We start from the raw sequence: 25,603 nt of genomic DNA, 5'->3' as shown, positions 1-25,603 counted from the left end.
CCCGCTAGGCTCCGCCCACATGTCACTCTGCACACATGGTCCCGCTAGGCTCCGCCCACCTGGCACTCTGCACACATTACCCCGCTAGGCTCCACCCACCTGACACTCTTCACACATTACCCCGCTAGGCTCCGCCCACCTGTCACTCTGCACACATGGTCCCGGTATGCTCCGCCCACCTGGCACTCTGCACACATGGTCCTGCTCGGCTTACCTGCGGTGATGAAGTCCCGACCTCAGCGCTGTCACTGTCCTCCATGGCTGCCGCTTGTCACATCACCTTCTCTCGCTTCCGAACCGAGACTGACTAGCGGTGACGTCACGGGACGCTCGCAATACTTCGCTGTGAAGATGTTTCAGTGTGCAGGAGATCAGCGCAGGTAATGTACCTCGCTGACAGAAGCACTTGTCATCCCCTGAAGTGACCTGGGCTGACCCATTGATGTTAGCTCAGGTCACTGCATTGCTCTCCCAGCCAATGGGGAACATCCTGCTCTTCATTGACTGGGACAGTGTGGATCGTCATGGCAACCCCTTGGATTACAGCAGACCTGGATTCGTTTTTCTTTCTAATAAATTGGTTAAAGAGGGAATGTATTGGGGAGTGTTTTTTCAAATAAAAATGTGTTTGTCGTCTATTTTTTTTTATTACTGACTGGGTTGGTGATGTCGGGTATCTGATAGACGCCTGCCCTCACCAACCCCAGGGCTTGGTGCCAGGTGACATTACACAGCTGGTATTAACCCCATATATTACTCCGTTTGCCACCGCACCAGGGCGCGGGATAAGCTGGGGCGAAGCACCAGGATTGGCGCATCTAATGGATGCGCCACTTCTGGGGCGGCTGCGGCCTGCTATTTTTAGGCTGGGGAGAGTCCAATAACCATGGACCTCCCTAGTCTGAGAATATCAGACCCCACCTGTCTGCTTTACCTTGGCTGGTGATCCAATTTTGGGGGGACCCCCTACGTGTTTTTTTTTTTAAAATGATTTATGTAATTTAAAATAACAGCGTGGGGAGCCCTCAGTTTTGGATTACCAGCCAAGGTGAGGCTGCCAGCTGTGGTCTGCAGGCTGCAGCCGTCTGCTTTACCCTAGCTGGCTACAAAAATAAGGGGAACCCTACGTCATTTTTTTTTCATTTTTTTGGCTAAATACAAAGCTAATCATCCTTAGTGCCACATGAAAGGCACCAAAGGGTGCAAAATTACAAAATGCAGGAGAATGGGACATTATGTGTCTTTCTGCCATTATAATGACAGAAAAGACTGATATGAAGTGTACAAGCGCAGGAAAATCACCAGAGCACTCTACGCTGTGAAAAGCAGTAGAAAATGGCACTGGAGTGAACATGTGACCGCCTCATGTAGGATGAAGCTATGGATCCTGGGTAAATTTATGTATTTTCCCTCCTTCAGTTTTTTTACAGTAAACAAAAAAAAACGGAAGTCACACGGATGACAAACAGATGACATACGGACCGTCTACGGAACGGAAACGGATGCCACACGGATGCACCCGTGAAAAAAAACGGACTGTTTTTTGCAGACCACAAAAATGGATCAGTCTTGTTAATGTAGCCTTATTCTGATCTGCCGTTTATAAACAGCAGGCAGAAATAAGTGAATAGCGCCCCCCAGCGTCAGAAAATCTCCGGGGTTTCAGGGTTAGCTGAGACACTGGAGATCATGATTCAGGACGGTTTTTCCGGTCCCCGCTCACGTGATCACAGGTATACACCGTATGCCGATGATCACGTTATAGTAAATGACAGCGCTGGTAAAAAATTATTTATCTCCCATCTGGCATGAACAAACATGATAAATCTCCTACCCGGTTCCCTCCGGTCCCCCCGGTGTCGCCAAAGTGCCCCCCCTGACGCCCTCCCAGAAATCCAAGATGGCCGCGCGCACAGCAGCGCGCCGGCCGCATTCACCCTACTCCTCTGATTTCTGTCGCATGTGCCATGTACCAAACTCCTCCCCAGGCCCTGCCAGGTCACCCCCTATAACCCCACCGGTGTTCCCCGGTGTCCCACGGTACCTGTGCAGCGTTGATCCCCCCACGGCCCTCTCCTTCACAATAGACGCTGCCGCATGGACAGAGCGGCTGTCAGCTCAGCTTCCTGTGTTCAGACACAGTGAGTGGTGGTTATGCATCTGTAAGCTAAATGGGCGGCATGGTGGCTCAGTGGTTAGCACTGCAGTCTTGCAGCGCTGAGGTCCTGGGTTCAATTCTCACCATGGGCACCATCTGCAAGGAGTTTGTATGTTCTCCCTGTGTTTGCGTGGGTTTCCTCCGGGTACTCCGGTTTCCTCCCACACTCCAAAGACATACAGCGCTATGGAATTAATAACGCTATATAAATGAATAAATTATTACTACAATGCCCTGCTCATGAGGTAAGGAACATAGTTGATCAGGAGAGCTATATACTACATTTCCAAATGGAGGGATTTGCTTTTATAGTTTCCCTGCTGAACGACTACCAAACATGAGAGTCCGTTATACGCCACAAGAAAACACATCTAAATAGCGAGCTCTGTTGTTAAGTATTCATTCAGCTGGATAACTGGACTTAAAGGGGTATTCCATCTCCAAGATCCTATCCCCAATATATAGTAGGTGAAATAGCAATAATATCAGCAAATACCAATATTTGGAAATGTAGAATAGTTCTCCTGATTAGGCATGCCTTTACCTCATGAGCAGGGCATTGCAGCTTTGGTAGCAACCATTACGACATGGACTCTGCTGCTGTGGACCCGGGGAGAGTGAGTGCAGATTCATTGCACCCACACTCCTCACATGAAGGGTCCGCACTCCTAGAAAATGGGGGATACGTTCCCTGAGTGTCTCCCCCCCCATATTATAGACGGTCCAGAGTCGTCGTGGGACCCCTTTATTTTTTTTCTTACAATAAATTGGGGAAAGAGGAAATGTTTTGGGGACTGTTTTTTCAAATAAATTTCTTTTGTCGATTTTTTTTTTGTTAGTACTGACAGTTTATGATGTTGGGTATCTAATAGACGCCATGACATCACAAACTGCTGGGCTTGATCTCAAGTGACTTTACAGCTAGTATCAACCCGATTTTTTTACCCCGTTTGCCACTGCACCAGGGCACGGGATGAGCTGGGGTGAAGCGCCAGGATTGGCGCATCTAGTGGATGCACCACGTCTGGGGTGCCTGCGGCCTGCTATTTTTAGGCTGTGAAGGCCCAATAACTATTGACCTTCCCACCCTGAGAATACCAGACCACAGCTGTCCGCTTTACCTTGGCTGGTGATCCAATTTGGGGGGGACCCTACTTTTTTTGTCTAATTATTAATATTTATAAAATAATTATAAAAAAAAGCCTGGGGGGACCTCCACATTGGATCCCCAACCACGGTAAAGCTGCCAGCTGTGGTTTTCAGGCTACAGCCGTCTGCTTTACCCTAGCTGGCTATCAAAAATGGGGGGACCCAACGTCATTTTTTTTTTAACTATTTTTTAAATAGAAAAACTTAATGGGCTTCCCTGTATTTTGATTGCCAACCAAGGTAACGGCAGGCAGATGGGGGTGGCAACCCATAGCTGTCTGCTTTATCTGCGCTGAGAATCAAAAATACCGCGGAGCGCTACGTCATTTTTTTTAAAGATTTATTTTTACAGCACTGTGATGTCCAGCAATCAAAATACAGGGAAGCCCATTTTGTTTTTAATTATTTAAATAAATAATTAAAAAAAATATATATGGGCTCCCGCTGCATTTTTTGTATTGCTAGCTAAGGGTAATCCAAGCAGCTACTGGCTGCTAACCCCCACTGCTTGGTGTTACCTTCACTGGCAATGGAAAATCTAGGGAAGCATTTTTTATTTTTATTGCCAAAAAAGTACAAAAAAAGGACGTGAGCTTCGCCATATTTTTGTATGCTAGCCAGGTATAGCAGGCAGGTGCTGGAAGAGTTGGATACAGCGCCAGAAGATGGCGCTTCTATGAAAGCGCCATTTTCTGAGGCGGCTGCAGACTGGAATTCTCAGCAGTGGGGCCCAGAAAGCTCAGGCCAACCTGTGTTGCGGATTCCAATCCCCAGCTGCCTAGTTGTACCTGGCTGGACACAAAAATGGGGCGAAGCCTACGTCATTTGTTTTCTAATTATTTCATGAAATTCATGAAATAATAAAAAAAGGGCTTCACTTTATTTTTGGTTCCCAGCCGGGTACAAATAGGCAACTGGGGGTTGGGGGAAGCCGTACCTGCCTGCTGTACCTGGCTAGCATACAAAAATATGGCGAAGCCAACATAATTTTTTCAGGGGGCAAAAAAATTCTGCATACAGTCCTGGATGGAGTATGCTGAGCCTTGTAGTTCTGCAGCTGCTGTCTATCTGTATGGAGAAGAGCAGGCAGCAGCTGCAGAACTACATGGGTCAGCATACTCCATCCAGGACTGTATGCAGAAGTTTTTCGCCCACCAAAAAATTGACGTGGGCTTCGCCATATTTTTGTATGCTAGCCAGGTACAGTAGGCAGCCACGGGCTGCCTCCAACCTCCAGTTGCCTATGTGTACCCGGCTGGGAACCAAAAATATAGGGAAGCCCGTTTTTTTTAATTATTTCACTTATTTCATGAAATAATTAAAAAACAAATGACGTGGGCTTCGCCCCATTTTTGTGTCCAGCCAGGTACAACTAGGCAGCTGGGGATTGGAATCCGCAGCACAGGTTAGCCCGAGGTTTCTGGGCGCCTCTGCTGCGAATTTCAGTCCGCAGCCATCCCAGAAAATGGCGCTCTCATAGAAGCGCCATCATCTGGCGCTGTATCCAACTCTTCCAACAGCCCTGGAGCCGGGTGGCTTGTTGGGTAATCATGAGTTAATACTGGCTTTGTTTTACTAGCCAGTATTAAGCCAGAGATTCTTAATGTCAGGCACAATTGACCCGGCCATTAAGAATCTCCAATAAAGGGTTAAAAAAAACACCACACAGAGAAAAAATACTTTAGTAGAAATAAATACACAGACACATTAGAAACTCCATCTTTCTTTATCGTTCCTTCCATGGGAGACCCAGACCATGGGTGTATAGCTACTGCCTCCGGAGGACACACAAAGTACTACACTTAAAACGTGTAGCTCCTCCCTCCGGGCTATATACACCCCTTGGATGACAATCTAACCAGTTCAATGCTTTGTGTTTCAGGAGATAACACACACACATGCATTCTCTGATTTTTTTCATTTTTAAGTTTTTATTTTTAAAGATTTGGAAGAAAAGCGGGTCCAATCTGGACTCCCGGCATGTCCCTTCACACCCCACTGTGTCGGCGGTGCTGTTAAGGTTGACTTTGCAAGGCTGGAGCCTTCACATGCCGCGCTCCTTCAACATCCTTTTCAGGCTCTGGTTTGAAGTGGGAGCCATCACGGTCCTCTCTGCTGTGCAGGAGACCGGTCTCCATCCGCAGCCCTGTCAGGTTCCTGCTGGATGGAGCATTTGACCTTCCCTCGGGGACATGGCCCTGCGTCTCAAAAGCTAAGTATTGAGACGTTTTTCAGGGGTCCCGGGTACTTTTATTGAGGGGAGAGTATGTTATTTGTCTTTTACTGTAATTCCGGCCGGTTCTCGGTGTTTTTCCGGAGAACCGCGCCGGGGGTGCCTGCTCGTCGGCCGCACGCTACTAATCTAGGCCCCGGCTTCAGTTTGGGCCTAGTTTCGGTTTCAGCGTCCCTGCATGTCACTCATGCAGATGCATAGGTGGCGCCACCCACCGGCCGGCTAGCAGAGGGGAGGACATTCCTTTCTGTGGAGATGTTCCCTCCCCTGTATCTCTCCTTGGCCCTCTGGTTTCCCGCTCTTGGGCTTCTCCCCACCCCCCTCCTCCTTCCAGCGCCATTTTCTCAGCGTTCTTACACTGATCGGCGCTGGATGCTGCAGCTGCTGCTTTTGGAGAAGGCTGAAGCTTTACTGGGGGACTGAGCTGTGGAATCCGGAGGGCACACAGAGAGCGGTCTGGTAAGCCACAACCTCTGGTTGTGGGCTTTTTATTATACACTCTCAGGGCATTCTACAGGAGTGTATTCCAGCTGCAGAGCTTCACCTCAGCAGCATGTCTGTCACTAGGAGCAAGGCTGCAAAGCTGTACGCTATATGCACTGCTTGTAAGCTCATTCTGCCAGAGCCAAGCTAGGCTCCGCCCACCTGGCACTCTGCGCACATTACCCCGCTAGGCTCCACCCACCTGACACTCTGCACACATTACCCCGCTAGGCTCCGTCCACCTGGCACTCTGCACACATGGTCCCGCTAGGCTCCACCCACCTGTCACTCTGCACACATTACTCCCGCTAGGCTCCGCCCACATGTCACTCTGCACACATGGTCCCGCTAGGCTCCGCCCACCTGGCACTCTGCACACATTTCCCCGCTAGGCTCCACCCACCTGACACTCTTCACACATTACCCCGCTAGGCTCCGCCCACCTGTCACTCTGCACACATGGTCCCGGTATGCTCCGCCCACCTGGCACTCTGCACACATGGTCCTGCTCGGCTTACCTGCGGTGATGAAGTCCCGACCTCAGCGCTGTCACTGTCCTCCATGGCTGCCACTTGTCACATCACCTTCTCTCGCTTCCGAACCGAGACTGACTAGCGGTGACGTCACGGGACGCTCGCAATACTTCGCTGTGAAGATGTTTCAGTGTGCAGGAGATCAGCGCAGGTAATGTACCTCGCTGACAGAAGCACTTGTCATCCCCTGAAGTGACCTGGGCTGACCCATTGATGTTAGCTCAGGTCACTGCATTGCTCTCCCAGCCAATGGGGAACATCCTGCTCTTCATTGACTGGGACAGTGTGGATCGTCATGGCAACCCCTTGGATTACAGCAGACCTGGATTCGTTTTTCTTTCTAATAAATTGGTTAAAGAGAGAATGTATTGGGGAGTGTTTTTTCAAATAAAAATGTGTTTGTCGTCTATTTTTTTTTATTACTGACTGGGTTGGTGATGTCGGGTATCTGATAGACGCCTGCCCTCACCAACCCCAGGGCATGGTGCCAGGTGACATTACACAGCTGGTATTAACCCCATATATTACTCCGTTTGCCACCGCACCAGGGCGCGGGATAAGCTGGGGCGAAGCACCAGGATTGGCGCATCTAATGGATGCGCCACTTCTGGGGCGGCTGCGGCCTGCTATTTTTAGGCTGGGGAGAGTCCAATAACCATGGACCTCCCTAGTCTGAGAATATCAGACCCCACCTGTCTGCTTTACCTTGGCTGGTGATCCAATTTTGGGGGGACCCCCTACGTGGTTTTTTTTTTAAAATGATTTATGTAATTTAAAATAACAGCGTGGGGAGCCCTCAGTTTTGGATTACCAGCCAAGGTGAGGCTGCCAGCTGTGGTCTGCAGGCTGCAGCCGTCTGCTTTACCCTAGCTGGCTACAAAAATAAGGGGAACCCTACGTCATTTTTTTTTCATTTTTTTGGCTAAATACAAAGCTAATCATCCTTAGTGCCACATGAAAGGCACCAAAGGGTGCAAAATTACAAAATGCAGGAGAATGGGACATTATGTGTCTTTCTGCCATTATAATGACAGAAAAGACTGATATGAAGTGTACAAGCGCAGGAAAATCACCAGAGCACTCTACGCTGTGAAAAGCAGTAGAAAATGGCACTGGAGTGAACATGTGACCGCCTCATGTAGGATGAAGCTATGGATCCTGGGTAAATTTATGTATTTTCCCTCCTTCAGTTTTTTTACAGTACACAAAAAAAAAACGGAAGTCACACGGATGACAAACAGATGACATACGGACCGTCTACGGAACGGAAACGGATGCCACACGGATGCACCCGTGAAAAAAAACGGACTGTTTTTTGCAGACCACAAAAATGGATCGGTCTTGTTAATGTAGCCTTATTCTGATCTGCCGTTTATAAACAGCAGGCAGAAATAAGTGAATAGCGCCCCCCAGCGTCAGAAAATCTCCGGGGTTTCAGGGTTAGCTGAGACACTGGAGATCATGATTCAGGACGGTTTTTCCGGTCCCCGCTCACGTGATCACAGGTATACACCGTATGCCGATGATCACGTTATAGTAAATGACAGCGCTGGTAAAAAATTATTTATCTCCCATCTGGCATGAACAAACATGATAAATCTCCTACCCGGTTCCCTCCGGTCCCCCCGGTGTCGCCAAAGTGCCCCCCCTGATGCCCTCCCAGAAATCCAAGATGGCCGCGCGCACAGCAGCGCGCCGGCCGCATTCACCCTACTCCTCTGATTTCTGTCGCATGTGCCATGTACCAAACTCCTCCCCAGGCCCTGCCAGGTCACCCCCTATAACCCCACCGGTGTTCCCCGGTGTCCCACGGTACCTGTGCAGCGTTGATCCCCCCACGGCCCTCTCCTTCACAATAGACGCTGCCGCATGCACAGAGCGGCTGTCAGCTCAGCTTCCTGTGTTCAGACACAGTGAGTGGTGGTTATGCATCTGTAAGCTAAATGGGCGGCATGGTGGCTCAGTGGTTAGCACTGCAGTCTTGCAGCGCTGAGGTCCTGGGTTCAATTCTCACCATGGGCACCATCTGCAAGGAGTTTGTATGTTCTCCCTGTGTTTGCGTGGGTTTCCTCCGGGTACTCCGGTTTCCTCCCACACTCCAAAGACATACAGCGCTATGGAATTAATAACGCTATATAAATGAATAAATTATTACTACAATGCCCTGCTCATGAGGTAAGGAACATAGTTGATCAGGAGAGCTATATACTACATTTCTAAATGGAGGGATTTGCTTTTATAGTTTCCCTGCTGAACGACTACCAAACATGAGAGTCCGTTATACGCCACAAGAAAACACATCTAAATAGCGAGCTCTGTTGTTAAGTATTCATTCAGCTGGATAACTGGACTTAAAGGGGTATTCCATCTCCAAGATCCTATCCCCAATATATAGTAGGTGAAATAGCAATAATATCAGCAAATACCAATATTTGGAAATGTAGAATAGTTCTCCTGATTAGGCATGCCTTTACCTCATGAGCAGGGCATTGCAGCTTTGGTAGCAACCATTACGACATGGACTCTGCTGCTGTGGACCCGGGGAGAGTGAGTGCAGATTCATTGCACCCACACTCCTCACATGAAGGGTCCGCACTCCTAGAAAATGGGGGATACGTTCCCTGAGTGTCTCCCCCCCCATATTATAGACGGTCCAGAGTCGTCGTGGGACCCCTTTATTTTTTTTCTTACAATAAATTGGGGAAAGAGGAAATGTTTTGGGGACTGTTTTTTCAAATAAATTTCTTTTGTCGATTTTTTTTTTGTTAGTACTGACAGTTTATGATGTTGGGTATCTAATAGACGCCATGACATCACAAACTGCTGGGCTTGATCTCAAGTGACTTTACAGCTAGTAGCAACCCGATTTTTTTACCCCGTTTGCCACTGCACCAGGGCACGGGATGAGCTGGGGTGAAGCGCCAGGATTGGCGCATCTAGTGGATGCGCCACGTCTGGGGTGCCTGCGGCCTGCTATTTTTAGGCTGTGAAGGCCCAATAACTATTGACCTTCCCACCCTGAGAATACCAGACCACAGCTGTCCGCTTTACCTTGGCTGGTGATCCAATTTGGGGGGGACCCTACTTTTTTTGTGTAATTATTAATATTTATAAAATAATTATAAAAAAAAGCCTGGGGGGACCTCCACATTGGATCCCCAACCACGGTAAAGCTGCCAGCTGTGGTTTTCAGGCTACAGCCGTCTGCTTTACCCTAGCTGGCTATCAAAAATGGGGGGACCCAACGTCATTTTTTTTTTAACTATTTTTTAAATAGAAAAACTTAATGGGCTTCCCTGTATTTTGATTGCCAACCAAGGTAACGGCAGGCAGATGGGGGTGGCAACCCATAGCTGTCTGCTTTATCTGCGCTGAGAATCAAAAATACCGCGGAGCGCTACGTCATTTTTTTTAAAGATTTATTTTTACAGCACTGTGATGTCCAGCAATCAAAATACAGGGAAGCCCATTTTGTTTTTAATTATTTAAATAAATAATTAAAAAAAATATATATGGGCTCCCGCTGCATTTTTTGTATTGCTAGCTAAGGGTAATCCAAGCAGCTACTGGCTGCTAACCCCCACTGCTTGGTGTTACCTTCACTGGCAATGGAAAATCTAGGGAAGCATTTTTTATTTTTATTGCCAAAAAAGTACAAAAAAAGGACGTGAGCTTCGCCATATTTTTGTATGCTAGCCAGGTATAGCAGGCAGGTGCTGGAAGAGTTGGATACAGCGCCAGAAGATGGCGCTTCTATGAAAGCGCCATTTTCTGAGGCGGCTGCAGACTGGAATTCTCAGCAGTGGGGCCCAGAAAGCTCAGGCCAACCTGTGTTGCGGATTCCAATCCCCAGCTGCCTAGTTGTACCTGGCTGGACACAAAAATGGGGCGAAGCCTACGTCATTTGTTTTCTAATTATTTCAATTATTTCATGAAATTCATGAAATAATAAAAAAAGGGCTTCCCTTTATTTTTGGTTCCCAGCCGGGTACAAATAGGCAACTGGAGGTTGGGGGAAGCCGTACCTGCCTGCTGTACCTGGCTAGCATACAAAAATATGGCGAAGCCAACATAATTTTTTCAGGGGGCAAAAAAATTCTGCATACAGTCCTGGATGGAGTATGCTGAGCCTTGTAGTTCTGCAGCTGCTGTCTATCTGTATGGAGAAGAGCAGGCAGCAGCTGCAGAACTACATGGGTCAGCATACTCCATCCAGGACTGTATGCAGAAGTTTTTCGCCCACCAAAAAATTGACGTGGGCTTCGCCATATTTTTGTATGCTAGCCAGGTACAGTAGGCAGCCACGGGCTGCCTCCAACCTCCAGTTGCCTATGTGTACCCGGCTGGGAACCAAAAATATAGGGAAGCCCGTTTTTTTTAATTATTTCACTTATTTCATGAAATAATTAAAAAACAAATGACGTGGGCCTCGCCCCATTTTTGTGTCCAGCCAGGTACAACTAGGCAGCTGGGGATTGGAATCCGCAGCACAGGTTAGCCCGAGGTTTCTGGGCGCCTCTGCTGCGAATTTCAGTCCGCAGCCATCCCAGAAAATGGCGCTCTCATAGAAGCGCCATCATCTGGCGCTGTATCCAACTCTTCCAACAGCCCTGGAGCCGGGTGGCTTGTTGGGTAATCATGAGTTAATACTGGCTTTGTTTTACTAGCCAGTATTAAGCCAGAGATTCTTAATGTCAGGCACAATTGACCCGGCCATTAAGAATCTCCAATAAAGGGTTAAAAAAAACACCACACAGAGAAAAAATACTTTAGTAGAAATAAATACACAGACACATTAGAAACTTCATCTTTCTTTATCGTTCCTTCCATGGGAGACCCAGACCATGGGTGTATAGCTACTGCCTCCGGAGGACACACAAAGTACTACACTTAAAACGTGTAGCTCCTCCCTCCGGGCTATATACACCCCCTGGATGACAATCTAACCAGTTCAATGCTTTGTGTTTCAGGAGATAACACACACACATGCATTCTCTGATTTTTTTCATTTTTAAGTTTTTATTTTTAAAGATTTGGAAGAAAAGCGGGTCCAATCTGGACTCCCGGCATGTCCCTTCACACCCCACTGTGTCGGCGGTGCTGTTAAGGTTGACTTTGCAAGGCTGGAGCCTTCACATGCCGCGCTCCTTCAACATCCTTTTCAGGCTCTGGTTTGAAGTGGGAGCCATCACGGTCCTCTCTGCTGTGCAGGAGACCGGTCTCCATCCGCAGCCCTGTCAGGTTCCTGCTGGACGGAGCATTTGACCTTCCCTCAGGGACATGGCCCTGCGTCTCAAAAGCTAAGTATTGAGACGTTTTTCAGGGGTCCCGGGTACTTTTATTGAGGGGAGAGTATGTTATTTGTCTTTTACTGTAATTCCGGCCGGTTCTCGGTGTTTTTCCGGAGAACCGCGCCGGGGGTGCCTGCTCGTCGGCCGCACGCTACTAATCTAGGCCCCGGCTTCAGTTTGGGCCTAGTTTCGGTTTCAGCGTCCCTGCATGTCACTCATGCAGATGCATAGGTGGCGCCGCCCACCGGCCGGCTAGCAGAGGGGAGGACATTCCTTTCTGTGGAGATGTTCCCTCCCCTGTATCTCTCCTTGGCCCTCTGGTTTCCCGCTCTTGGGCTTCTCCCCACCCCCCTCCTCCTTCCAGCGCCATTTTCTCAGCGTTCTTACACTGATCGGCGCTGGATGCTGCAGCTGCTGCTTTTGGAGAAGGCTGACGCTTTACTGGGGGACTGAGCTGTGGAATCCGGAGGGCACACAGAGAGCGGTCTGGTAAGCCACAACCTCTGGTTGTGGGCTTTTTATTATACACTCTCAGGGCATTCTACAGGAGTGTATTCCAGCTGCAGAGCTTCACCTCAGCAGCATGTCTGTCACTAGGAGCAAGGCTGCAAAGCTGTACGCTATATGCACTGCTTGTAAGCTCATTCTGCCAGAGCCAAGCACATACCCACATTGTGATGCCTGCTCTAACATGGTGATCCCTCAGCCTGGAGCCTCCTCAGGGGTTCCTCCGGCCACTCCAGCCCCGGTGGCTGATCCCCCGGCCTGGGTAGCATCTTTTTCCAGAGCTATTTCCCAGTCTTTTGCCGACTCTATGGGACAACTGTCCCGGACACTGCAGACCATGCATCAGCCTCCTTCTCAGGCTGCCTCTGTTGCTCCGAGCTCTGCAGAGCCCTCAGAGCATGTTTTAGGACCCCGTCCTCCTAAACGGAGACGCAGGGACCCTTCTCCTTCCTCGTCCCACGGCTCTGATTCTCGGGCCGAGGTGCAGGGCGAGGAGGATACTTTTACTGTGGGTTCAGACGCTAGCTCTAGGTACCCCATTGCCTTGTCTGAGGATGATGCGGACGTTAGTGACTTGATTGCGTCCATTAACTCCGTTCTGAACCTCACGCCACCAGTGTCAGAGGAACCAGCCTCTCTGGTGGAGATACATCAGTTTGCCTCACCTAAGAAGGCTCGGAGTACGTTTTTTAACCACTCCAGTTTTCAGGCCACTGTCACCAAACCCAGGGCCTGTCCTGACAAACGCTTTCCAAAGCGTAGTTCTGATGACCGTTTTCCCTTTCCACCAGATGTGGTAAAGGAGTGGGCTCAGTCCCCAAAGGTAGACCCTCCGGTGTCTAGAATCTCAGCCCGCACAATCGTAGCGGTGGCTGACGGCACCTCTCTTAAGGATCCCACTGACCGACAGGTTGACCTTCTGGCCAAGTCTGTATATGAGGCGGCAGGAGCCTCCTTCTCCCCATCTTTTGCGGCAGTGTGGGCTCTTAAGGCAGTCTCTGCCTCTCTGGCGGAGATACATTCCCTCACCAGGGACTCTATGCCTGAGATGGAGGCCTTAACTTCTCAGGCTTCGTCTTTTTCATCCTACGCCATGTCTGCCATTCTGGAGGCTTCTCACCGCACGGCGGTGGCCTCCGCTAACTCTCTCACGATCCGCAGGATTTTGTGGCTTCGAGAGTGGAAGGCAGATGCTTCTTCTAAGAAGTATCTTGCGGGCCTCCCCTTTGCTGGGTCCCGGCTGTTTGGTGAACAACTGGATGAAATAATTAAGGAAGCGACTGGAGGGAAGAGTACTTCCTTGCCACAAGCTAAAGCCAAGAGACCTGTCCAGGGCAGGAACCAATCGAGGTTTCGTTCCTTTCGTTCCTCTAACTGGTCAGCCTCTAAGCCCTCAGCCTCGTCCACTACCGCAGCCAAGGATCGTAAACCCATCTGGCGCGCAAAGCCGCGTCCTCAGAAGTCCGGAGGAGCCGCTGCCACTAAGGCAGCCCCCTCTTGACTATCTGGCTGCGCCAGCAACGTCCTTAGTCGGTGGCAGGCTCTCCCGCTTTGGCAACGTGTGGTTTCAACACGTCTCCGATCAGTGGGTGCGGGATATCATCTCCCACGGCTACAGGATAGAATTTTCCTCCAGCCCACCAAACAGATTTTTTCTGTCCACCCCTCCCTGCTCCAAGGCCGCCGCCTTCTCTCAGGCCGTGGCATCCCTGCAGGCCAACGGGGTTATTGTTCCGGTTCCCGCTCGGGAACGGTTCAGAGGTTTCTACTCCAACTTCTTTCTAGTCCCCAAGAAGGACGGTTCCTTCCGGCCCATCCTGGATCTCAAGCTTCTCAACAAGCATGTTCAGGTGCGGCGTTTTCGCATGGAGTCTCTGAGATCGGTCATTGCATCAATGACCCAAGGAGATTTTCTGGCATCCATCGACATCAGGGATGCCTATCTACACGTGCCTATCGCGGTTTCACACCAGCGTTGGCTCCGCTTTGCAATCGGAGAGGAACATTTCCAATTCGTGGCTCTCCCCTTCGGGTTAGCCACGGCCCCTCGTGTTTTCACCAAGGTTATGGCAGCAGTGGTTGCGGTTCTGCACCTTCAGGGGTTGGCAGTAATCCCCTACCTGGATGATCTTCTAGTCAAGGCCTCATCCAGGGCAGACTGCCAGCGGAGTGTCTCGCTCACTCTCGCCACGCTTGTTCAGTTCGGGTGGCTTGTCAACCTGCCCAAGTCCACTCTGACCCCGACCCAGGGGCTTCTGTACCTAGGAATGCAATTCGAGACTCTGCCGGCACTTGTGAAGTTGCCCTTGGTCAAACAGCAGTCCCTTCAGCTAGCGGTGCGCTCTCTGCTGAGGCACCGCCGTCATTCCATCAGACACCTCATGCAGGTGTGGGTCAGATGGTGGCGTCAATGGAAGCAGTTCCATTTGCACAGTTCCATCTGCGTCCCCTGCAGTTGGACATTCTCCGCTGTTGGAACAAGCGGACCTCTTCCCTGCACAAGCTAGTGGCTCTGTCGCCACAGACCAGGAGCTCTCTTCAGTGGTGGCTTCGGCCCCTCTCTCTGTCACAGGGACGCTCCTTCCTGACTCCGTCCTGGGTGATTCTCACCACAGATGCCAGCCTCTCCGGTTGGGGAGCAGTTTTTCTCCATCACCAAGCACAGGGCACTTGGACTCCGTCCGAATCAGCCCTCCCGATCAATGTGCTGGAGATCAGAGCTGTGTTTCTAGCTCTTCTAGCCTTGCACCACCTGTTGGCGGGCAGGCACATTCGAGTCCAGTCGGACAACGCGACAACGGTTGCCTACATCAATCACCAGGGCGGAACTCGCAGCCGCCTGGCGATGTTGGAGGTTCAACGAATCCTCCAGTGGACGGAGGACTCCAAGTCCACCATATCAGCAGTCCACATCCCAGGCGTAGAAAACTGGGAGGCCGATTATCTCAGCCGTTAAACCGTGGACAGCGGCGAGTGGGCCCTACACCCGGCAGTCTTCAGGTCAATCTGCCGCAAGTGGGGTACTCCGGAAGTGGATCTAATGGCATCCCGGCACAACAACAAGGTTCCGGTTTACGTGGCTCGCTCCCACGATCCTCAGGCCTTCGCAGCGGATGCGCTGGTTCAGGATTGGTCACAGTTCCGTCTGGCGTACGTGTTTCCCCCGCTAGCTCTCTTGCCCAGGGTTCTGCGCAAGATCAGAATGGGGGGCCGTCGGGTCATACTCATTGCCCCGGACTGGCCCAGGCGAGCTTGGTACCCAGACCTGCTCCGCCTGTCTGTAGAGGTGCCGTGGCATCTCCCAGACCGCCCAGACCTTCTCTCTCAAGGTCCGTTTTTCCGCCAGAATTCTGCGGCTCTCAGATTGACGGCGTGGCTCTTGAGTCCTGGATCCTGACGGCTTCAGGTATTCCCTCTGAGGTCCTCTCCACTATGACTCAGGCTCGGAAGTCTTCTTCAGCCAAGATTTATCACAGGACTTGGAGGATCTTCCTGTCCTGGTGTCGCTCTTCCGACCATGCTCCTTGGCCGTTCTCCTTGCCGACCATCCTGTCTTTTCTACAGTCTGGTCTACAGCTAGGACTGTCCCTCAATTCCCTCAAAGGACAGGTGTCGGCTCTGTCGGTATTATTCCAGCGGCGTATCGCCCGACTGGCTCAGGTGCGCACCTTCATGCAGGGCGTAGCTCACATCATTCCTCCTTACCGGCGGCCTTTGGATCCCTGGGACCTTAATCTGGTCCTCACGGCCTTACAGAAACCCCCCTTTGAGCCTCTTAGGGAGGTTCCCTTGTTTAGACTTTCACAGAAAGTTGTTTTTCTAGTAGCCATAACTTCTCTCAGGAGAGTTTCTGATTTGGCTGCGCTCTCATCGGAATCCCCCTTTTTGGTGTTTCACCAAGACAAGGTGGTTCTTCGTCCGACTCCGGATTTTCTCCCTAAGGTGGTGTCTTCCTTCCACCTTAACCAGGACATTTCTTTGCCCTCTCTTTGTCCAGCCCCTGTGCATCGCTTTGAGAAGGCGTTGCATACCTTGGATTTGGTGCGAGCGCTCCGAATCTATGTGTCACGCACCGCCGCTTTTAGGCAGTGCACTTCACTTTTTGTGCTAACCACGAGTCAGCGCAAGGGTCTCTCTGCTTCTAAACCGACCCTAGCTAGTTGGATTAGGTCGGCTATCGCCGATGCCTACCAGTGTTCTCAGGTGCCTCCCCCGCCGGGGATTAAGGCGCACTCGACCAAAGCTGTCGGTGCCTCCTGGGCTTTCAGGCACCAGGCTACGGCTCAGCAGGTTTGTCAGGCTGCCACTTGGTCCAGTCTGCACACTTTTTCGAAGCACTACCAAGTGCATGCTCATGCTTCGGCAGATGCGAGCTTGGGCAGACGCATCCTTCAGGCGGCTGTCGCCCATTTGTGAAGTTAGGTTTTGCCTACTTCTCAGTTTGGTTTATTTCCCACCCATGGACTGCTTTGGAACGTCCCATGGTCTGGGTCTCCCATGGAAGGAACGATGAAGAAAAAGAGAATTTTGTTTACTTACCGTAAATTCTTTTTCTTATAGTTCCGACATGGGAGACCCAGCACCCTCCCTGTTGCCTGTTGGCAGTTCTTGTTCCGTGTGTTTTCACGGGCTGTTGTTGTAGACAGAGTTCCGTTTTTTCCGAGTTTTACTCTATCTCTACTTATGGGTGGATGTCCTCCTTCAGCTTTTGCACTGAACTGGTTAGATTGTCATCCAGGGGGTGTATATAGCCCGGAGGGAGGAGCCACACTTTTTAAGTGTAGTACTTTGTGTGTCCTCCGGAGGCAGTAGCTATACACCCATGGTCTGGGTCTCCCATGTCGGAACTATAAGAAAAAGAATTTACGGTAAGTAAACAAAATTCTCTTTTTATTACCCCCTGTCAACCCTCCACGATCCATGGTCTTCTGTCTTTCTCGTTCTACAAATGCAGCTCTGCTACATCACTGCTGCATGGGGGAAGACGCTGCTTCCCGTGCAGCCTTCACTCCGTGAAGGCTGCACGGGAAGCAGCGTGCAGCCTTCACTCCGTGAGAGATCAGTGCTGCTAGCGGTAACAGCGGTAACGCTGACAGACGCGTTACCATAGCAACAGGACTCCGATCATGTGATTCCCGGAGCCACGGTTAGCGGTGACGTCACCGCTAACTGTGTTGCTATGGCAACGGTGATCTCTGTTAATGACCGGCTGTGTCAGCCGGTCCCTAACGGAGCGGGGAGTCGACCGTGTGCTAGAGCATGTCGCCGGTACACGGCGATACACAAATGTGTACCGGAGAGTGCAATGACAGGTCCTACATGACGCGTCATAGCCATGTGACCAGTCTGTAGCCAATGAGATAATAGCCACGTGACTGGTCACATGGCTATTTTGACGTCACGATAGGTCCTGCATCACTGCTGGCAGTGCTGGTTACCGGGAGGATTCAGAGATCATCGGATGGAATAGCAGCAGGAGACAGAGTGCAGGAGGGATCGCGGGGATCGGTAAGTGTTATGGCAATATTTATTAACTGTATGTGTACATTTATAATGCGTTTTTATGTGTTTGTGATTGCCTCCCATTATATCCTATTGGTTCGAGTTCGGTTCGTCGAACGTTCGACGAACTGAACTCGAACGAGACCTCCGTTCGACGAACCGAACTCGAGCCGAACCACGGCTGGTTCGCTCATCTCTAGTGAAGACCGGGTGTGACTTGATACTATAACAGCTTTCATACCACATTTCTTTTTGGGGTTACAGTCATTGCTTTTTACCCATTCATATATTGGCACATTTATATATTCGTATAACATGGATACTGTCGGATTTTTGGACAGTGAGGAACGAAGAAGGAGATTAGAAGATGTTTTTGGCGAACCTACTGCCTCTCATCAAGCATGGAATGCTGCCCAAGATACCAACGATTCATACACCTTTTGGGACCTTGAAAAATTGTCCATCTCACGGCTTAAAACCTGGTGGGATTCCATGACTCTAAATAAATACGTAGAGAAAAACATGATCCCCAGGGACCTAAGACTCAAGAAAACTCCTACGTATATATTTTCAGATGATTTCATTAAGGATTGGAATGCAGAGCTATCCACCTGCTCATTAAATCTGATGAATCTAATCATAAAAGAGGAGAAGAAGCGCCTAGAGGATTTGGATCTACAAATAAAAAAAGTACATTCTTTCCTTGCTGATAATTATAATCCTTCAGACTTTGATAGATTGAATACGAAACTTAGGAGTACAATTGACAATGTGGAGATGGACATTATGTCCTTAAAGCAGAATAAATTTCGTCGAGACACTAAAGACTCTGACAACAAACAGGTGTATTCTTGGAATGCTACCACCAAAGTAAGACCAATTCTGAAAAAACATGTCTCGCAACCGCAAGGTGGAAGGGGGGTGCATTTCTCCTCCACGGACTATGACTCTGCTGATGACAGCGCTACATCCCATGATTCTAATAAAAGTGGCAATTTTCCGCACCCTTCAAAAAACTCATCTATGAGAGGCCTAGGACACGAAGAGGTGGCAGAAAACGCAGGCGGAGGGGGCAGAAAATACTTCCTCCGCTCAAGGAATCGTCGTTATTGGAGGAACTGACACCTGGCACTCCGTTCCACATTCCAGTTCTGAATATCTCTGCCAATATTCTCACTCCAGCACAAGTTAATGTCCTACAAAAAGGGCTAAACTTTGCCCCTAAAAATAGAGCAGACTTATTCCAGACTATCCGTGATGTCAATAAATTTATCCGTAAACTCACGGTTAAAAAACATTTTTTCAATGCAGATACCATTGCTGAGGAACAGGAATTTTCTAACATGCGACCAAATCTTCTAAGCCTGAGAGAACAACTAGCCATCACACAGTTACAGGATTTGGGAGAAGTGGATATGAGGACTTCAAAACCTACAACTTTTACAACAAAAAATCCGGACTTTTATCCAGTATCTTCCAGGGTTCCAATGATGGATACCTTCCAGGATTTAATGGAAACGGAGATAAGAAAAGTACTTTCACAAAACCCTGTTTTTCAGGATAATTTGTCAGCAACTGATCGGAAAACTCTGAAAGATCTTAAGACGAATAGCCACATTGTGGTTCGCAGGGCTGATCAGTGGTGGTGATGGACAGTGGTTTATATGTGAAAAGTATAACTACTATTCTGAATGATAATTCAACCTATAGACATCTCACCTCGGACCCCACATCTGAGTTCTCATTAAAATTATACCAGTTGCTATCAAAAGGAAAAGAATGGGGAGTGCTGAGTGATAGAGTGTATGAATACCTCTCTGTGGACTCTCCGGTATGCACAATTTTCAGGGCCTCCCGAAAGTCCACAAGAACATCTTCCCCCCACCCCTTAGGCCTATATTATCCAGTATTGGTTCTTTGACAAGCAATCTGAGTGACTGGTTAGATCATCAGATTCAACCCCTTATGAAGCGAACAACAGGCTACATCAGGGACACAAAAAGTTTATTGCAAAATCTGGAGAAAGTTCCTTGGTCAGAGAATTGTTTTTGGATCACGAATTATGTAGTCTCCTTGTATCCAAGCATCCCCCATAGGGAAGCTCTTCAAGCTCTATGGTTCCATCTCAATAAATACAGCCCCCTGGAAGGTCACCTTAAGGAATTTGTAATGATGACAACTGGTTTCCTGCTAACCCATAATTTCTTTCAGTTTAATGGGTCTTTTTATTTGCAGATAGCCGGATGTCCTATGGGGGCGAGTTTTTCATGCATCTTAGCTAATCTCTTCATGGCCTACTGGGCTGCAGCTAATCCACTCCTGGATTCCATTTTATGGTATGCCAGGTATGTGGATGATCAAATACTCATATGTAATAAAGGCAATTTTGAAACTCCCCAGGAGGCCATGCGAGCTATTGACGAATATTTTAAAAACAATCCTCTCAATTTGAAGTTTACTATGAATTTGTATGAGAAGTCTGCCCCCTTTTTGGACGTCCTGCTATCTAGCGCTGTATCACACTCTATTCATTCCACCTTATACAGAAAACCTGTTTGCGACAATACCTCGCTTCATGCGGACAGTTGCCGCTTGACACATACCCTATAAAACTTACCAGTAGGAGAACTCCTTAGAGCCAAACGCCTTTGTTCATCAGAAGCATCTTTCAAACATGAAGCTAGTCATATCAGGGAGAGATTGAGTAAAAGAGGCTATACAAATCAGACCCTTAGTAGAGCCTTTTCTATAGTAGATAAAAAGTCCAGATTGGATCTTTTGAAGGATAATCCCAAAATCCGAAATCGCAATAATCAGGTTACTTTTTCAACTCCATTTAGGATTAGGGGATAATGAAAAAAACCACGGTATTGGCTGCGCTGCTATTAAAGTTCATAAAGATTGATGGTATTGTTCCAAAAAACTTTTTTTATTGCAAGATTATAAGCCACAACGCGTTTCGGGGTTAAATATTCCCCCTTCCTCAGGTAGCAACAATCATATGAAGTGGTATGCCTTATATATACATGAATATGTAGGTCCCCACACCCCTTGATTAATTCAACATATGGATCATAATGATCAATCAGCAGGGTTTTCAGGGACCTCGCCTCACAAAAATCAATTATACATATTCACATTTGACAGCGATGTTCAAGAAACCACAAATATATTTTGTCTCAAGTATATTGTGATACCCTCATCATTAAAAAAAACTTTTGAAATATATTTAAAAATTAATAAACATGAATAAAAGACTCATCAAGGAAATTACTTTAAAAACAAGAAATTACGAAATTTAGATTTTGAGAATTAAAATTTAAAATTTACAAATATAGGGTGAGAATGGATTAAATATAAATAAAAAAAAAAAAAAAAAAAAGCTTTTCAAAAACATTTTTTAAAAGAAAAAAAAAAAAAACTATACGGTTCTATTACAGGGCTAAAATATTAATTGTTAAAAGTGAGGGTGATAGCTCTAAAAATCCATGGAATGGATCGCTAACTAAAACAGGTCATATCCCATGATTTATAGTGTTTGACATGTGAAAAATACATTTGCTGAAAAGTAACTGCCTATATAGTAATTAAACCATATTTTAACCTCAATTTTATTTTATTTATGGTGCTAGTAAAAATTATGCTCTATTTGATCTGCTCAGTCATTATATTGAGGCCTTCTGGATTCAAAGTGGCTAATTTAAATATCCAGAAGGATTCGCGTTCCACCAACCTCCAATACCTAGCTGTAACATCAGCCATAACCTGCTCAATAATCACCATTTTGACATTGTCTCTGTCTTTATCATGTTCCAATAAAAAATGCCTGGAGAGACTGGGTTACTATACCATGGCGAATATTGTATCTATGACCGTTTAGTCTATTGTGTACCATTTGCGTTGTGCGGCCTACATATTGTAGGCCGCACGGACATTCTAATAGATAAATGACATAGGAGCTGGTGCAACAGAGATGTTGCTTTATTAAGAATTCCTCTCCTGTTATATTTGATTTGAAGGATTGTACGCCATGTTTTAATGTTCTGCAGCATAAACATCGGATTTGTCCACAATGGAAATTCCCGACTGGTTTGTTAATATCTAATCCATTTTGAGGCAACTGAGTTTTTTTAAAAATTGTTGTTTTGCTAGGTGCGATTAAATTTTTGAGGTTTTTACTTCTCCTAAAAATAACCTGAGGTTTATCGGGTAAACAACCCGAAAGGATCCTGTCCCCTTTTAAAATATGCCAGTGTCTCCCTACAAGTTCCTTTACTTTACCATACGAATCACTAAAGGTAGTCACTAAACAGCTTTCGAAGGTGGTTTCATTCCCCTGTACTCCTATATTTGTCTTTTTCCCTTCAATAATATCCAAACATTTATCTTGATCCAATAGGAGGCTTCTTTTGTAAGCATCAGTCAATATTTTTTTCGGATAGCCTTTACTACTGAAGCGATTTTGCAATATTCTAGCTTCAGCTTTGAAAGAAGCAATATTGGTACAGTTCTTCCTGATGCGCCAATATTGCCCATACGGTATATTTTTTATCCATGTAGGGAGATGGCTACTTGAAAAATCAAGATAACTATTGACATCCACCCTTTTAAAAAAGGTGGATGTTTCAATAGTGTCTTCCTCATTGAATTTGATATTAAGATCCAGGAACTGGATAGATTTCCGGGACATTGTGGCCGTAAATCTTAGCCCCCATTCGTTCAGATTGAGTGACTTTACGAAATTTTGAGCACTTTCCTCAGAACCTGACCAGACAAAGAACAGGTCATCTATGAATCTACGATAAAATACCATGTTCTCCAGCGCTAGGGGGGACTGTGCAATATGAAGGGACTCGAAGCACCCCATATACAGATTTGCAAAACTGGGGGCAAATCTCGTCCCCATTGCACAGCCCTTCAATTGTCGGTAGGTCCTTTCCTCAAAAGTAAAGACATTGTGATGTAAAATAAACTCAATGGATTGCAAAATAAATTCCCTCTGGGAGGTTGGAAGTGAGTCATCCATTGCCAGATAGGATTCCACACTTTTCAACCCCAACTGATGATCAATGTTTGAATATAACGCAGCTACATCCAATGTAATAAAAAGACCATTCGGAATGGCAGGTAGTTTTCTCAGTAGCCTAATAAGGTGTGAGGAGTCTCTTAAATGTGAATCTAGTTTGCCGACATATTTTTGCAAAAAAAGGTCAACATAATGTGACAAATTAGCCGTAATAGAATTGATTCCAGAAATGATTGGTCTTCCCGGCGGGTTGGTAAGGCTTTTGTGGATTTTCGGGAGAAAATAATAAAAAGGTACTGAATAATGCTTAATGTCCAGATACTGTCTCTCCCTTTTATTCAGTATTATGTCCTGACCCGCCTTCTTAATCATAGTTTTATACACAATGAAGTACTCAGGGGATGGGTCTTCTATTAGGGTCTCATAATATTCCAGATCTCCTAGTTGTTTCAAACCCTCCTCCACATACCATTCCCTATTCATCAAAACCACCCCTCCCCCTTTATCCGCACTTCTTATTATCAATCCATGATTATTTTTGAGAGAATATATTGCACGCCTCTCTTCCCTTGTTAAATTATCATTTTTAAATTTACACCGGAATTCTCTGATATCCTTAAGCAGAAGTTGGTGAAAAGTTTCCATATTATTTCCCCTGTGGTGGTGGGGATAAAAATTCTTGTTGCCTTTCACTTGTACATGTACGAAACCATCAGGGGCTTCCCCATCAGTATCAACCCTTTTCCCACTTGCCTGTTTTTATAATATTAGAAAATGTCTTCTTAGCGTGATTTTGCGCACAAAATCATTGATGTCTAAGAAGAGACGGAAGGTATCAACATTATTAGAGGGGCAAAAGGAAAGACCCCTTTTGAGCAATCGAATTTCACCTCGTTCTAACTGGTGACTAGAAAGATTGAAAATTCCAATGTCCTTGTACTTTATGTTCTCTAAACCGCTGTCCTTTTTAGTGGAGTTGGGTTTATCCCTGTTCTTGTTTCCTCCTCCTCCTCTACATCCTCTTCTCTTATTTTTCTTTTTATTCGAGCTTTTGAGGGTAACAGGTGAAAAAACTCAGTAATTTTTTTCTCCATAGCTCCCCGAGGAGGTATGGGTGACGTTGAAACCTGTTCAGTTGCTCCTACACCCATACTATTGGGACAGGGTTCGTCAAATTTAGAATTTATATTATCCTGTACAGTCCGCAGACCCCCCAAGTCTGAGGAGGGGGGTTCACTAGCAATAATTTCTGAAACCTCTGGATTTTTTTGAAATTCTTGAATTTTTTGATTTTTTGGGATTTTTTGCATTTTTTGGGGCTCATATATCACTGACTCCTGAGTTTCATGTAGAGTAATAATGGAGGAGTTTAATATATCCATGATTTCAGGGTCAGTTACAGCCTCATCTCTTACTGGTATTGCTAAAGGCACTTTTCCTATTTTATTCTGAATGGGTACATCAGATATCCTGGAGTTTGGATTTTTATATTTTTTAGAATTTAAAAATACCCTAGTTGTTTAAGGCGGGTGAGGACATGATACTGAATAAAAGGGAGAGACAGTATCTGGACATTAAGCATTATTCAGTACCTTTTTATTATTTTCTCCCGAAAATCCACAAAAGACTTACCAACCCGCCGGGAAGACCAATCATTTCTGGAATCAATTCTATTACGGCTAATTTGTCACATTATGTTGACCTTTTTTTGCAAAAATATGTCGGCAAACTAGATTCACATTTAAGAGACTCCTCACACCTTATTAGGCTACTGAGAAAACTACCTGCCATTCCGAATGGTCTTTTTATCACATTGGATGTAGCTGCGTTATATTCAAACATTGATCATCAGTTGGGGTTGAAAAGTGTGGAATCCTATCTGGCAATGGATGGCTCACTTCCAACCTCCCAGAGGGAATTTATTTTGCAATCCATTGAGTTTATTTTACATCACAATGTCTTTACTTTTGAGGAAAGGACCTACCGACAATTGAAGGGCTGTGCAATGGGGACGAGATTTGCCCCCAGTTTTGCAAATCTGTATATGGGGTGCTTCGAGTCCCTTCATATTGCACAGTCCCCCCTAGCGCTGGAGAACATGGTATTTTATCGTAGATTCATAGATGACCTGTTCTTTGTCTGGTCAGGTTCTGAGGAAAGTGCTCAAAATTTCGTAAAGTCACTCAATCTGAACGAATGGGGGCTAAGATTTACGGCCACAATGTCCCGGAAATCTATCCAGTTCCTGGATCTTAATATCAAATTCAATGAGGAAGACACTATTGAAACATCCACCTTTTTTAAAAGGGTGGATGTCAATAGTTATCTTGATTTTTCAAGTAGCCATCTCCCTACATGGATAAAAAATATACCGTATGGGCAATATTGGCGCATCAGGAAGAACTGTACCAATATTGCTTCTTTCAAAGCTGAAGCTAGAATATTGCAAAGTCGCTTCAGTAGTAAAGGCTATCCGAAAAAAATATTGACTGATGCTTACAAAAGAAGCCTCCTATTGGATCAAGATAAATGTTTGGATATTATTGAAGGGAAAAAGACAAATATAGGAGTACAGGGGAATGAAACCACCTTCGAAAGCTGTTTAGTGACTACCTTTAGTGATTCGTATGGTAAAGTAAAGGAGCTTGTAGGGAGACACTGGCATATTTTAAAAGGGGACAGGATCCTTTCGGGTTGTTTACCCGATAAACCTCAGGTTAT

The 25,603-nt window shown here is 46.9% G+C and overlaps 1 protein-coding gene across 8 annotated transcripts in view; it reads left to right on the top strand.

Annotated features, from left to right (window-relative positions):
• The window catches only part of GULP1 (GULP PTB domain containing engulfment adaptor 1), a 2,424,202-nt gene that overhangs the window by 1,984,420 nt on the left and 414,179 nt on the right, over nucleotides 1-25,603 (top strand). The gene's annotated exons all lie outside the window — the stretch shown is intronic.

The sequence above is a fragment of the Anomaloglossus baeobatrachus genome, chromosome 7, assembly GCF_048569485.1.
Source record: "Anomaloglossus baeobatrachus isolate aAnoBae1 chromosome 7, aAnoBae1.hap1, whole genome shotgun sequence".
In the NCBI taxonomy this organism is placed as follows: Eukaryota; Metazoa; Chordata; class Amphibia; order Anura; family Aromobatidae; genus Anomaloglossus; species Anomaloglossus baeobatrachus.
Note: the sequence above shows the minus strand (reverse complement) of the source record. Positions and strands in the feature narration are given on the sequence as shown.